The sequence below is a fragment of the Vespula vulgaris genome, chromosome 1 (assembly GCF_905475345.1).
Source record: "Vespula vulgaris chromosome 1, iyVesVulg1.1, whole genome shotgun sequence".
Taxonomy (NCBI): domain Eukaryota; kingdom Metazoa; phylum Arthropoda; class Insecta; order Hymenoptera; family Vespidae; genus Vespula; species Vespula vulgaris.
This window is the reverse complement of record NC_066586.1, coordinates 2045001-2060392: the sequence shown is the minus strand read 5'-3', so window position 1 is coordinate 2060392 and position 15392 is coordinate 2045001. Positions and strand designations below refer to the sequence as shown.

Genomic DNA, 15392 nt, shown 5'->3' with positions numbered 1-15392 from the left:
GGTAATTAGTAGCGTTCATCTCTAAATTAAATAATTGAGAAGTAAAACACGAGACTTCATTTAACGCGAGACTCGGTTCCTTTTTTTCTTGGGTTCTTCCTTTTTCTTTTCTTCTTCTTTCTTTTTTTTTTATTCTGGAAAAAATGAAATAGAAAAGAAAAGAGAGAAGAAAAGTTTAGATTAAATCTCGAACGAGATTAACTCGATGTTACTTCTTCGCGAGTTACGATATATAAAAGATGTTATCTATACCCAAAGCACGTGCAACATTCGAATCGATTGAAAAAAGCAACGCGAGAGAAAAGCACGAAACCACCGTCACCACCATCATCACTACCTCTATCACCTCCACTACCACTACTATCACCACTACTATCATCAACGTTACCACCATTGCTGCCACCACCATCGCCATCACCACAAGCAGCACTCGAAACTCTTTCGTACGTACGAGTATGTTTCGCTTCGATAAACTTGAACAGAGAGAAATTATCGAAGCGATCTTACTACCACTCGAGCGTTTAATTGATTTCAGTTAGTCGAATAGAGTTGTGATACCGTAACCGTATAAGACGATGAATTGGAACATTGAATGAAAACTGACTTTAATGGAATTCGAAAATACAACTCGTTGGTAGATATTACCAGAATAGAAAGCATTCGGTTATACATAGAACGATGAATAATAATTATCCACGTTATAACGATTTGTGATGGTCAAATAATAATTTCCTATTATTACGAGAAAATCTCAGAGAAGAATATGTCGACGAGCATTTTTTCAAGAAAGAGAGAGAAAAAGCGGAGTAAGAGGATGAAAAGAGTTCCTATTGAAATGTGCAAAGCATCCAATGGTAAGAGATCAGACCAGATTACTTTTTATTTTCAAATCCTTGGAATAATGCATTCGAAAGGGGTCGTAAGAAAATGAAATCATGGGAACATGTATTACAATCAATTGCCGATTATATTCCGCTTTCTCATTAACATAATTTACCAGTACGAACATCTTCCATTCGAATTTAAACGATCCAATAATCTCGGATATATGGAGGTAATGTGAGTGAATTTAAATATAGATATATGTATACACTACGTGTATGTATAGTAATATATAAAATATATAATATATATATATATATATATATATGTACACATATATATATATATATATATATATATATATATATATATATATATATATATATATATATATATATGTACACATTTTCTCGATCATAAACAGTTTATTCGAATGCCATAAAATGTTAATGGATATACCACTTAAGGATCATCCAATTTTCAACATTGTTTCCCGTTTGTCGAGTGGATCGTTTTACTCGGAAATTATTGACCAATCAAAGGAAGAGAGGACGAAAGTGAAGAAAAGAAGAAGAAGAAAGAGGAGGAGGAGGAGGAGGAGGAGGAAGAGATTGAGAAAAAGAAAAAGAGGGTGAAAGAGAAAGGAGAGGGAGAGAGAAAGAAGGAAGAAAAAAGAAAAAGAAAAAAAAAGAGAACGTAAGTGGCGAATTCCCGTCATTAAGTTATTAGCCGAGAAGAGGACGACAGCGGCCTGACTGCTGAACCCGATCGGCCAATCGTTGACCTTCTTGTGGTCGATGAAAATTGACCGTGCGTTAACTGGCCACGTTTCACCCATCTTTGGAAATCTTCATCGACGTCCTTGAATCTTGAAAGACAGAGAGAGAGAGAGAGAGAGAGGGAAAGAGGGAGAGAGAAAAAAGAAGAAAGAATAAAAAAGAGTAAAGAAAAAAAAGATCGAGCAATTTTATTTTAATAACGATGCGATCGACGGACTGCGTATATTCTTTGTTCGAAAAAAAAGGAAAACAAAATTAAATAAAAAAGAAAAAAAGGAAACAAGGAAAACCAATAATCCATAAAATCTTCCGTGTGTTACTTTACTAGCGAACCAGGTACAGTTGTGTACTTGGAACATTTTCTTCTTTTTTTCTCTTTCATATTCACGTCCGACACGAATATTCGTGCGTTTAGTTAGTTAAAAAAAGAACAAAATTACACGAGTCCTATCACGAATGTAATCCTATTATTTTTTTCTTTTTTCTTTTTCTATTTTCATTTTCCTCGTAACAACTAGCTTACATTGAATTCTACGTCGTCAGGTAATCGGCAGGATTAAGCGGTTACTCCGATTAAAACATACGTCGCAACATCCAACTGAAATAACCATGATATTAACTCGTGTAACATACGTTCAGTATTTCCTTTATTTTCTGCAACATCACGCTAGTTCTCTCGAGCACATCCATCATACGTACCCTCGTATTCACATGGGTATCTTCTACCGACTACCTTCGAATATTAAATCTTTTTAAAAGCAAATCGTTCGATGCGAAACGACAAAAAACGATAGAATAAAATAAAAAATAGAGAAAGAGAGAAAGTAATAGAGAATATTTAAAAGGAGTTTCTCTCTTTAAGTTACGGATACCCGTATTAAAAGTACAATCTCATTAATTAAACCGGCACTTCGAGAGCTTTCGTGTAAGTGACACGATTTATAGATGCTCGCTTAACGAGCCAAGAAATTAATGAGAAAAGTGGAGGCGGTTTTCGTGAAAATATTAACGAGCTCGTAAATTGATATACACGATTAGTCGAAGGAGAGAGAGAGAGAGAGAGAGAGAGAGAGAGAGAGAGAGAGTAAGAAGATAAGCAAGTTGAGTTTATCGATTTTCATAAAAACAACGTTATCAGAGAAAATTTTTCTCTTCGTTTTTTTTGAAATCATTCGTGTGTAGAATCTCTCGGGGAAAGGCAATGTAAAAGAAAAAAAAAAGAACCAAACAGAAAACAATAAAAAAGCAACGAGAAAAGAAAATAAAAGATGATGAAAAAAAAATGATGTATGTTCACGTATATAGGGACTTTAAATGATCATGTCATTGCGTGACGCGTAACTTTCTCGTCGCATGCGTTACAATGTACTTACATAAACACATACATATATACATATGTATGTATATATGTATTTATGTACTTACGTACCAGGCAAGTCATTTAGTGAAAAGAATTTTCTTTGGTTAGTGGTGTTAATTAGAGTCGGGCTGATGCATCCGCATCAGGAACCCCGACCGACGAATCTTTCAGGTGTTGACAGAAAATAGGCGACAATTTGTTTGACTTTTACCCCTACGGCCTACGTATATACATACATATATACCCTTGAAAGGATAAACGCGCATGGGTGCCGTCGCGATAAAAATAAATTTTATGGTAAGCTTCGCGTCGACGATCACGACGACGACGTCGACGACGACGACGACAAAGGAGCACAACCACGCGAGGTTTAGTTTGGAAATGAAAACAAGCGTCAGTTTTTCTTTCTTTTTCTTTCTTATTTCTTTTTGTTAGTTTCTTTTGTTCTAAAGGAAAAATGTTCTAAAGAAAAAAAGAAAAAGAAAAAGTAAAAGAAAGAAAGAAAGAAAGAAGTGAGTTCGCAAAACGGAATCTTTACCCTACTTGCACTTCATGATGTATAAAAGATTCCGTTGTTCTTATGGACAGTTACTTGTTTTTCATCGTAACCTCTAGGAATGAATGAGTCATTTCATTTTTCTATTTCCTACTGTGCAATAAAAATATCGACGAATAAAAAACGACGAGACGCTGGATTCTTTTTTTAACGATGACGATGAGAAGATAATTCCGAGGTTATTCGGAGGAGGGAAAAGAAAAAAAAAGAAGAAAAACATTGAGACTTTTTGTGATGTTCTTATTAAGAAAACTATGAGAACGTCGTCGTCATTTGACGACCGTAGCTTTAATCATGTAGAAATTATTCTTTGAAAAATTTTAATGAGAAACGCATATTTTATATCATCGCTATTGTTACATCATTGATATATATATATATATATATATATATATATATATATATATATATATATATATACATAAACACACACACGCATATATACAGATATTTATCTACCTACGGGTTGCGTCATGATCTCGTATTGTTTCGACGCATTGATCGTAAATACGAATCGACGATGCACAGACGAAGATAATAGCTCGTGTTCGCGTTCGCGTGCGAGCTCGTTGACTCCGTAATTAATTAATGACAGTTCCGGCGTTCCAGTCGATTTGCACGAGATAACCTCGCTCGCACGCCGTTTCGATTTCGTGCCCTTAATTGACTTAATACGTTCAATTCGCTGAACCTCCTCGTGTTGGCTCGTACGAAACTAAGTGTCTTCTAGTGTTCAACGTAAAGACCGACGAAAATAAAGTCGTCGTTCATCAAGTCGTTCGTTCACCTACATCCTCGTACTTTCTCAATTAATACGATTGTTAACGAAACAATTGCATGAAAAAAATTGATAAAGCGAAAAAAGCAAAGAAAAGCTAAAGGAAAAAGAAGAAAAAAGAACGAAGGAAACATTTCTCCAACATTTCTTTCGAAGGAACTATTTTGCTCACGTCGGACGTATTTACGATGTAATGATGATCGTGCGTATGCTAAAAATATCACAATATGTTATGACAATTGCCACGATTATATACGAGACCACAAAAACATTCTGTGAGATATGATTCACGAATACGTGACGAGTTATTCGATTTCAATGGAGAAAGCGTAGTTCGAATATCGTACACATGCATTTACACACTCGCACGCCCGCACAAACGCATATAAAATTTTAGCGACACGTAGATATTTATGAAAATATTATATCACTTTATTTTCTGTTTTTTCTTTTTTTCTAATTTAATAGATCATAGTCAACGACTACGGTAAAGATGACGTAAGGATATGCGTATGTTATGTGAGGTAACGTTTCGGATATAAAAGAGGACAAATAAATAAATTAGTGAGACAACATAGGGAAGAACCAGTTTGGGACGAGTTTTCTTGCACTTCTGTTTGTACGGTTATACGGAGAGCAATGATTCACTAGTTCGCGACCTCCTCTTGGCTCGTGCGATTCAAACACGAGCAAACTATATATATATGTATATATATATGTGTATATATATATATATATATATATATATATATATATATATAGTACATACTTATTTGTGACATGAACGAGTTGGCGAACGAACCATCGTCCCGAGAAGTCACAAATATCTCAAAAGAAGAAAAAAAAAAGAAAAAAAAGGATCGGGTCGAGCTACAATTTTCTTAGTCAAATTTCGAGAATGGACGAGAGTTGAAAAAGAAAGAAAACAAAGAAAAAGAAATAAAAAAGGTAAGAAGAAATTAAAATTACCCTACTTTATATATAAAATTGTCACGATAGATTCGATAGATGCATACTCGTGTATATCTCTGTCGAAACATTATCCTCATATTTATATGAATTTATTTAACAACGTTAAGAGTTAATTTCGTATGTAATTAAAGAAAAATTAAATATATCGAATATATTAACGAAGCTCGTTTTCGATTGGATTATTTTTTTTTTAAATACATACATACGTATATATATATATATATATATATATATATATATATATATATATATATATATATATATAATATACTGCTCAGCAATAGCCGTTTAGGAGAATATTCCATTTTAAAGTACAATTATTCAAATATTAATTAGTTTGCATCGCATATAATACTTTAGAATCATTAATAGCTCGGCGTAATTAGCAATAATTATTTCTTTTTTCTTTTCTTTCTTTTTCTATTTTTTTTTCTTTTTTTTTTTCAACGACTAGGATATACATTCGTTCAAGGAGAAAGATAATAAAGTTATCGCAAGGTTTTAAAATATCCTCTTGATAATTATCTCGCGTGGCGATTACTAATTCAAGCTTATGCGAGTTCTCAAACTCAGGAGAAATAATATAAACCGACAATATTAAATGTTTCCTCTCATCGATTTTAATTGACCGCACGTTATTTTTTCCAAGGTTTCCAGAAATTATGTACCGTGGACCGTTCCATTAGCTTGACTTTCCATTGCATTCGTATCGTTACTTAAGGATGCGGGCGTACGCACGAATACTACACAAGATAATGTCAAATACTTTGCTGAGAATGCTACGTAGGAGGAGAAGGAATCAATTTAAAGAGTTTCTCTCTCTCTCTCTCTCTCTCATTCTCTCATTCTCTCATTCTCTCTTTTCCTTCTCATAGTATAGTGGCTCGCATTAACAAAAGGGAGCAGAGATTCTTCCGGCATCGGGAAAAGCATCGTTATCGTCTTACTCGTTTCGCTCGATGCCGAGAACAAGGAGAGGTATTAAAATTCCTTAGCACGGTATTTTAACCGTTAGATAGGTATACTGAATTAACGAAGCTTCTCGGTAACGACTAATTTTTTTTTCCTTTTTTTTCCTAATCGATTTATCTTTTTATTTATTTTTTATCTTTTTTCTTTTTTTTTACAACCAACGGACTAAACACCAACGCGCGTATACGATATTTCGGTAAATATTTTATAAATACTTGTACGTATTTTATATCTCTTCGTTCGCGAGAGATGGAAATTTATTTTTAATCGTTAAATTTTCTTAGTAATAGTCGCTCTCATCCCTCCCTCGGTATATCCTATATCAACGCAATTGCATTTAATCGATGAGTAATACGAGGCGTGCCCTCGTTAAGTCGCTCGTCTATAAGAAAATATCCGTCGGAGGATCGATGTCCTGTCAAGTTCGTGTGCTGCCGGTTATATATATGCGCGTGTTACTTTGTGTCGCTTACGAGGTGAGACGGCGGAGGCTTGTCGTTCGAGATAATTCTCGGCTAGAGTTACGGTAGCGCTCTTGCATCACGATAAAACCCCGGTGAACCGATGGAAATTTGATGTCGAGACGATTTTTTTCCTTTTTCCTTTTTTCCTCTTTTTCTTCTTTTCTTTTTTTTTCGTCACCAAACGTTCTCGCGAATTTTCCAGCTCCACGTGAAATTTTCTATAACGTTTCGAGGATTGCAAGGTATTTTTGCTTTTGAAAGGAGAAGAAATAAATAGAAAAAAAAAGAAAAAAAAGTAAGGGGAAACATTTTCTAAGACGTTAAAGTAAAGTCAAAGTTGTTCGCTACGGGGTATACGTTAAAACCTTTTAACACGTATATGTAAGTATATAAAAATTATTTACTTTAATATATACGGTTTCCTACATACATACATATATATATATATATAAATACATATACATCCCTTTCCCGATATGCAGTTATTTTAACCTTCCGGTTAAGTAAATCGATAATACGCAACATTCGTGACACGCGAGACACGAAACCGCTCTTATTTCGGTGGCAACAAGTAACTACTTTCCTCATCTCTTTCACGTATCCGAGTTAATTGATGGAATGCAAACGTAAAAAAAAATTAAAAATAAAAGAAAACAAAAAGCAATATCAAAAAAAAAATATAAAAAATAAAGAAAAACATTAGTGAATAAAAGGGTAATGGACTTTTCTTTTGAACGAGCCACGGAAGGAAACATTAAAATTTAAAAGGGAAAGAGACCAGACAAGAAAATTTACGAGATACGCTAGCGTCAAGAATTTTTTTGATTTTTCTATTTCCCTCTCTCTCTCTCTCTCTCTTTTTTTCTTTTTTTTATTTCTTCTTTGAGTACATTCGTCCGTGTGCGAACAACAACTCTTTTCTAGTTTTATTTCGTCCTGCAATCATTCTAATGGTTACCTATCGAAGGGAGAAAAAAATATATAGGTAGCGTCATTGATGCGTTGCGCCTGAAAATTTCGCTGATCCAAAAAAGAAAGGAAAAAAAAAGCGAGAGAACGAATGTGGGAGACGCAGAGTGAATGACAGAGAGAGAGAGAGAGAGAGAGAGAGAGAGAGAGAGAGAGAGAGAGAGAGAGAGAGAGAGAGAGAGAAACAAAAGGCAAACAGGAAGAAGAGCACTTCGTTGTTCGTTCTCGGGCTTTTGTGCTTATTTTGCGTGTACGCGAAGCCTGACTATGCATGCTGCATTTATGTACCTCTCTCTCTCTCTCTCTTTTTTTTTCTCTTTCGTCCTCTCTATAAACGGGCAGCTCTTGATTTGCAATGGAAACGTGCCGGCCTCGAATTCGTAACCGTTTGGAAGAGGAGAGGCCGATGATGACGACATGTCGATGACGCGACATCGAAATTACATTTGACTGCTTGATCGAGACGTTCGATCACGTCTGAGATCTCGTAACAATTCGTATTGAAAATAATTGAAAATAGGTGGCACGTAAATGTTGCGTATATTTCTTTTTTCTCTTTTCTTTTTGTCTTTTTTTTTTCTTCTTAATTAATTACTAGTCAATCGATCACGATTGAATCCTAATCTTTTCAAAATAGTAGTAAAATTATAATGGTGATATAATTAGATCGCTTGTTCTTTTTCTTTCGATTTAATCAATTTTTGATCGACGTCTCGATTTAAGAACACAACGTGTTGTCCGGCCATAAAATAGACACACTATCAAGAGAAACGACGATCAAGAGAGAACCTATGAACCTTTTTACGGACCCTTCTCATCGTAAATAACTTCGTGACCGCACGTCGTTTAGAATCTCGACATACTTTTAATTCATACCAATCAATCGTTCTACATGGTTATGCACTATACAAAATAGTCGCAAGGACGTTTTTAAACGTTGCTCAACGCGTGCATATACGATCTTGTTTTAATACACGAACTTGCGACTACGATCATGTTTACTATATGCTGCATTAAATACAACCTGGAACAACACTAAGATTTTAAAATCATATTTACGATATTAAAAATTTAAAGTCATGAATAACGATATTTAAAAAAATGATCTTTAGCTAATATATTAACTTCATAAAATGAAAGGCAGAAAAAATCTTTTAATTATTAATTTTTTTTTAATTTAAATTTGAATTTATATATATATATTTTTTAATACAAATTGTATGTATACGTTTATTTACTTACTTTTATTTCATTTAAAATGAATTTCTATGGAAAAATATCAACTTTTATTTTCAATAAAAAAAAAAAAAAAAATGTGTATATTCGAGGACTAATAATGATTTTGCTTACAACTGCAACTTTTTCTGTCGATATTTCTACACACCTGCAATATTTTCATTGATAACTCATGTAAGAATGATTTATTATAAACAAAGAACATTCTTTCAATGTATTCTTGGAAGTTACGGACGTGCAAAGTACTTACGTTCATTTAGATACTCGATAGATAATTCGTATTCGCTATGATCGATTCCATGTCTTACATCGAGACGAACTAGGATTCTTAGAAGTGAGGAAGATCGCATTCGAAGTCACAAAGCGTTCTTGTTTTCCGTTTAGCAAGCTACTCGGACAACGTCTCAAGACGAGATTTATACGTCAACATTAAATATCAAGTAATCTAAAAGTAATAATATTATTTCTAATAGTTACATTTAATCCTCCGTAATCATATATATAATTAAATCTTATGCGCGACGAATGAATTATTATCATAATTCATATCTCGTCCTTTTTTTTTTTCTTTTTTCCTTCAAAACGAGCACATATAATATATGCAATATTTTACATGAAACAAAAAAGAAAGAAAATCTCTTTAAATAATTTACAGTAAATACATTACATAAAGGTATATGATTATTTTTTAAATTTACATTTGAATTGAATTTACATATAATTTTTTATTTAAAAACAGAAACGAAAATTGAGTCAAAATAATCAGAGTCAATATTTCTTACTCGTAGAAATAGAAAAGGAAGAACGAAGAGAAAATGAAAGAAAAAAAGAAAAGAAAAGAAAAGAAAATTATACGGGGGTGTAGAACATGTGATTGTCAGTTGGGATATAGAATATAGGACACTACGATTACATAGAATAAGAGGAAAGTATTATCGTCTTACATAAGACAGACAAACTATGTCGTAAACGTTCTTCCACGATGAAGAAGTCAAACGTAGTATAAAACCTTAACGTTTTCTAACTCCTTAGAGTTGAAAATAATACAGGAGTAGAGATAGTCGTAAGTATATCTATAGATCGATAAAAATCTCTATACCAACCTCTATTTGGTCTTCTTTTTCTTTTTCTATCATCGTCGAGTGCTCTGCACGATCGGTATGTCCTGTCTTGCAAGTCCACGTGGCTAAGCGAGTAAGCACGTATCCCGTACGTTTCTACGTGCAACGATTTCTCAATGAAACGAGACGGAGCTCTATCAGTACGGCCCCGTTCGATGAGTCGTAGAATCGCGATGCGAAATTCTTTTCCCGTTTCTTTCATGATCCTTAGAAGAGGTTTCTCTCTCTTTGCTTCTATCTCTGTCTTTCTTATTCTCAATCGGTGCCATTGACGTGACGACGAATAACGTTTCTTTGCTAATAAAACGTAGGTAGATTCTCGATTTGAAAATTAATTGATTTAATGCATATAGTTTTTATTCTAATTTTTTCTTTTTTCTTTCTTTCTTTTTTTTCAATCTACAGATAATGTTGCAGAAGGTATGAAGAAATATTTTCTCCAATAATTATTATTTATCGTATAAGTTTAATGAAAATCTCTCTCTCTCTCTCTCTTTCTTTTTCCCTCTTACTTTCTCATACTGAATCGATGCCATTGACGTGACGCTAAATAACATTTCTTCGCTAATAAAACGTAAATAGATCGTAAATTCGAAAACTGATTAATTTAATGCAGATACATTTTATTTTCTTTCTCTTTTTTTCTTTTTTATCAATCTAGAGATACTATTATAGAAAATAAGAAAATATCATGCTTGGTAATTAATATTTATCGTGCAAGTTTAACGAAGATTTCCCTCTCTTTTTTCCTTCTCATTATGAATCGATGCCATTTACGCGACGGTGAATAAAATTTCTTTGCCAGTTAAACGTAGATAATTCATAGATTTAACAACTGATCGATTTAATGCATCCATTCATTTATTTTTTTGTTTCTTTTATACTTCATTTTTTCTTTTATTTTGTAAATAATTCTTTTATTGCAGAAAATGAAGAAATATCTTCTTTACTCAGTAATTAGTATCCTATAGATACATTTGATTTATAAGAGTATTCAAGAGTCTCGGTGAAATCGAGCCGAGTCTTCTTCTTCTTCTACTTCTTCTTTTTCGTCGTCTTCTTTTTCTTCCTTTTTTTTTTCATTGCATTTTCTTTCGAGTTAGCCGCGCTTTGGCACGTCGAATCGACTTAAATACACGAAGAGAAACGGTGAACGATCGCGTGCGTAATACACAACGAAGACGGAGATAGGAAGTTTAAGGAACGGGGTGCTCGAGAGAAATGTAATCGTGTCAAATCGTGTTACATGCTTTAAAAGAGAGAGGGAGAAAGAGAACGAAAGAGTAAGGGCAACGACTTGTCCTTCGTGTCGAAACGATCTTAAAATCACGACGTCGTACCAATAACACAATCGCTAATTATGAGAAGCACGTCGAATCGTTAGAAACTTTCATGTTGTATCCTCAAGTGAATTTTGTATAGGACGATTACACGCACGTTCCGTTATTCCATGTTTCTAATGTAATATCACCATAGTCGAACGTGGAAACGCGTTGTCCATTAACTCACGCCTACGCATTGAATCTTTCTTTCATCATTTTAATTTTTCTTCATCTTTTTTCTCTCTCCTCCTCTTCTTCTTCTTCTTCTTCTTATATTTCTTATTCTTCGTTTTCTTCTTCTCCTTCTTCTTCTTCGTCTCTTTGTGTACACGTGACGACTTTATCCCCGACTAGAACTACAGTATAGTATTCTTTCGAACAATTCTCTGCACGAGTTGTTACGCTTTAACTGCTAATTGCCAGAGCGTAAATATTGCCGTTAGACATTAGAACGTCGTAGAAGGACAACGGAGATTTGCATAGAAACTTGAAGATCGTTCTCTAACTGGTAGAGAGAGAGAGACAAAGAGAGAAGAAGAGATACTGTGAACACGAAGAAGACTTCTTCTTCTATAATGCAAGGGTCATCGTTGGAATTGTATTCGAGGATGAAACACGTGTCTCGTAAATTCGTGCCTTCCTTGATCGATTTATAACTCTCGAGAGTTCGTCGTTCTCCTGTAAGAAAGGTGAACATAGGTACTTACTTGCATATATATATATATATATATATATATATATATATATATATATGTACAATGTTGGTATATACAGATATGTACATATCTATATGTACTTACACATGTTTGTTCGTCACCGTCGCCAATTCTTTTCTAAAATAAACTCGTGTTTACGAGCGGGTTCTTATCTACGAAAAGTCGACTCGTTAATTAACGTTAATGAGCGCCCTAAGTAGAACGCTTCGAGAGTAGACAGCATATTCGATCTGCCGTTGGCAAAAGATGCTGATGAAAATATATCTAATGTCGATGGAGAAAAAAGGGAAAAAAAAAAGAAAGAAAAAAAATTCACTCCCATAGCGTGACAACATAGTTACCGCATACGTATGTACATACGATGTATTACGTACCTATAGATTTACATATATTTCATACATAACAAATCAACCACATAGTAATATTTTTTTCAAATAACTACAAATAGATGAGTATGACAAAAAAGAATATATATATATATATATATATATATATATATAAATATTCTATACGAGATTAATATACAAACAAATAGTATATACGTATATCGATGAAAACCTGTTACGATGATATACATCAGTAACGCGCATATGCATTTAGATAGATGTATTCAAGATACATAAGTAGATACCCGTAGCTATGTTTACTTATAGAAAAATGATTGAATATAAAAACAAATATATATAATATAATAAATATAGAGTAGAACGTACAACGATCACATAAAGAAATATTAAAAGAGAAAGATATGATACGTCACAGAGATGTCATAAAACGAGTAATGCAAAGGTCACTGTTGCTCCTTCGGAAATATATTACATAAACGGCGTTTATATAGAAAAAGACCGCTCAATTAATGCTTTCCACTTCCTATCGCATACATACATACGTATATACATACGCGTACATATACACACATATATATATACACACATATACATAGAAGCATTACATGAAAAGCCTTATCGTAGATTCTCGTGGCATGTATACGATCTATTATGCCACCAACACTCTTGTATACGCCGTCCATTATATACCATTGACGCTTACGTCGCATTCGTTTCGCACGCTCGGACGGCATAGCGCAAACATCATCGCTATCGCCATCGTCGTGCTGAGCTCGCGTTAAACCATACTTCGCTTTTTATTTCATCATTTCTCGTTGAAACGAGCGCGCCGGACACGAGCTAATCGGACTCTTTTGAGCTTTAACTCGATTTTGTTGGCGTCAACGATCGCGTTTCCCGGAAGTCTTACTTTTCTTTTGTTTAGATTTTCTTAGAAATAATAGTTATATATGTGGACTAACTCAAACGATTTAGGTAGTTATGCTGTTCGATGAAAATGTATTATTACATCGTTGGAATCATTCCAAAATTAACATCGAAAATTACATAAGTTTCATATCGTTCTCTTTTTTTTTTCATAAAATAATTATTTTTAAATGGAATAAATTTTTTCAATGAATTTTTGCAATATTCAAGAACTTCTTATATTTAAAGAGTCATTCATTTTTGCAAGTAATCGGAATATAGGATGGGCCGAAAGTGATTTCTTAAAACGATAAATCGATTATTCTTCCTCGAGACATTTTTTAGATAAATTTACTTCTTGTTTCTCTTTTCATATGGTAAAACTATAACCTTAACAACTTTTTGGGCTTACCCATCGTATAGTTAAAATTATAAAACTGTAATACATTTCCCTGAACCCGAATAATAACTTATTGACGTCACTGTTGTTTGTACAAAAGTACGAAGCGTATAAATTTTAACGAGGGTCTAAGATACATACACGTATATATATATACATACATACATACAGATATTTCGTCGTAGCAAATAAGGAAGAAAGCAGAAAAATATATATATACACATATACACATATAAGAGAACTTTTTCTCATCCCTTTCCAACGATGATGACGACGATGATGCTCTTGCTGTGTAACATAACGAACGGAATTGGGGCAAAAAAAGAAAGAAAAACAAACAAAAAAAATAATAAAAAAAAAGAAAAAGACTCTGCGATCTATGAGAAACGTTGAGCGCGTATAATACGTTAGTTTTAATGTATAAGCTCGCTCAAACGTTTCCATTAGAGAAAGACAAACAAGGACGAGGTTACTCGTCTATGAGATACATATATATATATATATATATATATATATATATATATATATATATATCTCTTATATGTGTGCATATGTATATATAGGAAGAACAAGAGTACACAAGGGAACACATTCTTGTACAATTAGTCTTCTCGGAGCGTTCCAATTATCGCGCAGCTTGACGATCAACGATAATTAGAGTTCGGTGCAACGATGTGTCGTTAGTTTTAGAAAGAGAAAGAGAAAGAGAAAGAGAGAGAGAGAGAGAGATGTCTATCTAAAAAATTTTTTTATTTTTTCACCTCCTTCATTCTACTATCACGTCGAATGCGTTGACACGCACACTCTGCGTTCGTTATACATACGTATGTAAGTATGTATGATGACGTACGTCCCATGCATTATACAATAGTCGGTGTTGGTTGGCCGATAGTAACAACAAGCCACTTAGACCTCGGATTACGTAAATTAACCGTAAGGTCTGCCCTTCTACCGGTTCTTTCTCTGTCTCTCTCATTCTATCTTTTTTTCGCTCTTTTAGTTTTAGATAGATACATTCTTTAAACGAAAAAGAGATTTTATTTCGAGCATCGTGAAAATATATATGTACATATATATATATATATATATATATATATATATATATATAAATCGAGTGAGATATGTATTTAGATAGCGTTAACCTATTTAAAGTGAAGCTGTCCATACGAAAGTAGAACTCATCTATAAAAGAGAGAACGAAGACTGAGAAGAAGAGAGCTTCTGTTATTCTATTTCGAGAAATGATAATCGAGAATGAAAGAGAGAGAGAGAGAGAGAGAAATATATTGAAGAAACTAGTGAAAAATTCAAAGACGAGAAAGAAGCAGTTAAAGTTTTTCAGGCTTTTATCCCTTTGAATTCCTTAGTCCCTTTTAATATACGAATAAAGTTTAGACGGAAACAGCTGTTTTGGATTCGCCAAGAGAGTTTGCCAAGAACTCGAGGAAGATCTCACATGAAAACTGTGAAAGTGGAACGCTCGTGTAAGGCGGCTCCCTTCGAACGTACCCAGTTGTCGCGAGACGAGAACGGAATAGGAAAGCGTTTCTTTTCTCCTTCGAGCTGCGACGAAACGAGCGTATCCCTTCGAGTAGCTCTACGTTTAAAGAGCTCCCTCCATGAGTGCCACTGTTACGAAACGAAGAAAGAATAGAACGAGTATATATATATA

General features: G+C 33.8%; 1 protein-coding gene across 6 annotated transcripts in view; it reads left to right on the top strand.

The window, feature by feature from the left end:
• Positions 1-15392, top strand: part of LOC127069508 (tensin-3) — a 157294-nt gene that overhangs the window by 29993 nt on the left and 111909 nt on the right. The window lies entirely within an intron of this gene.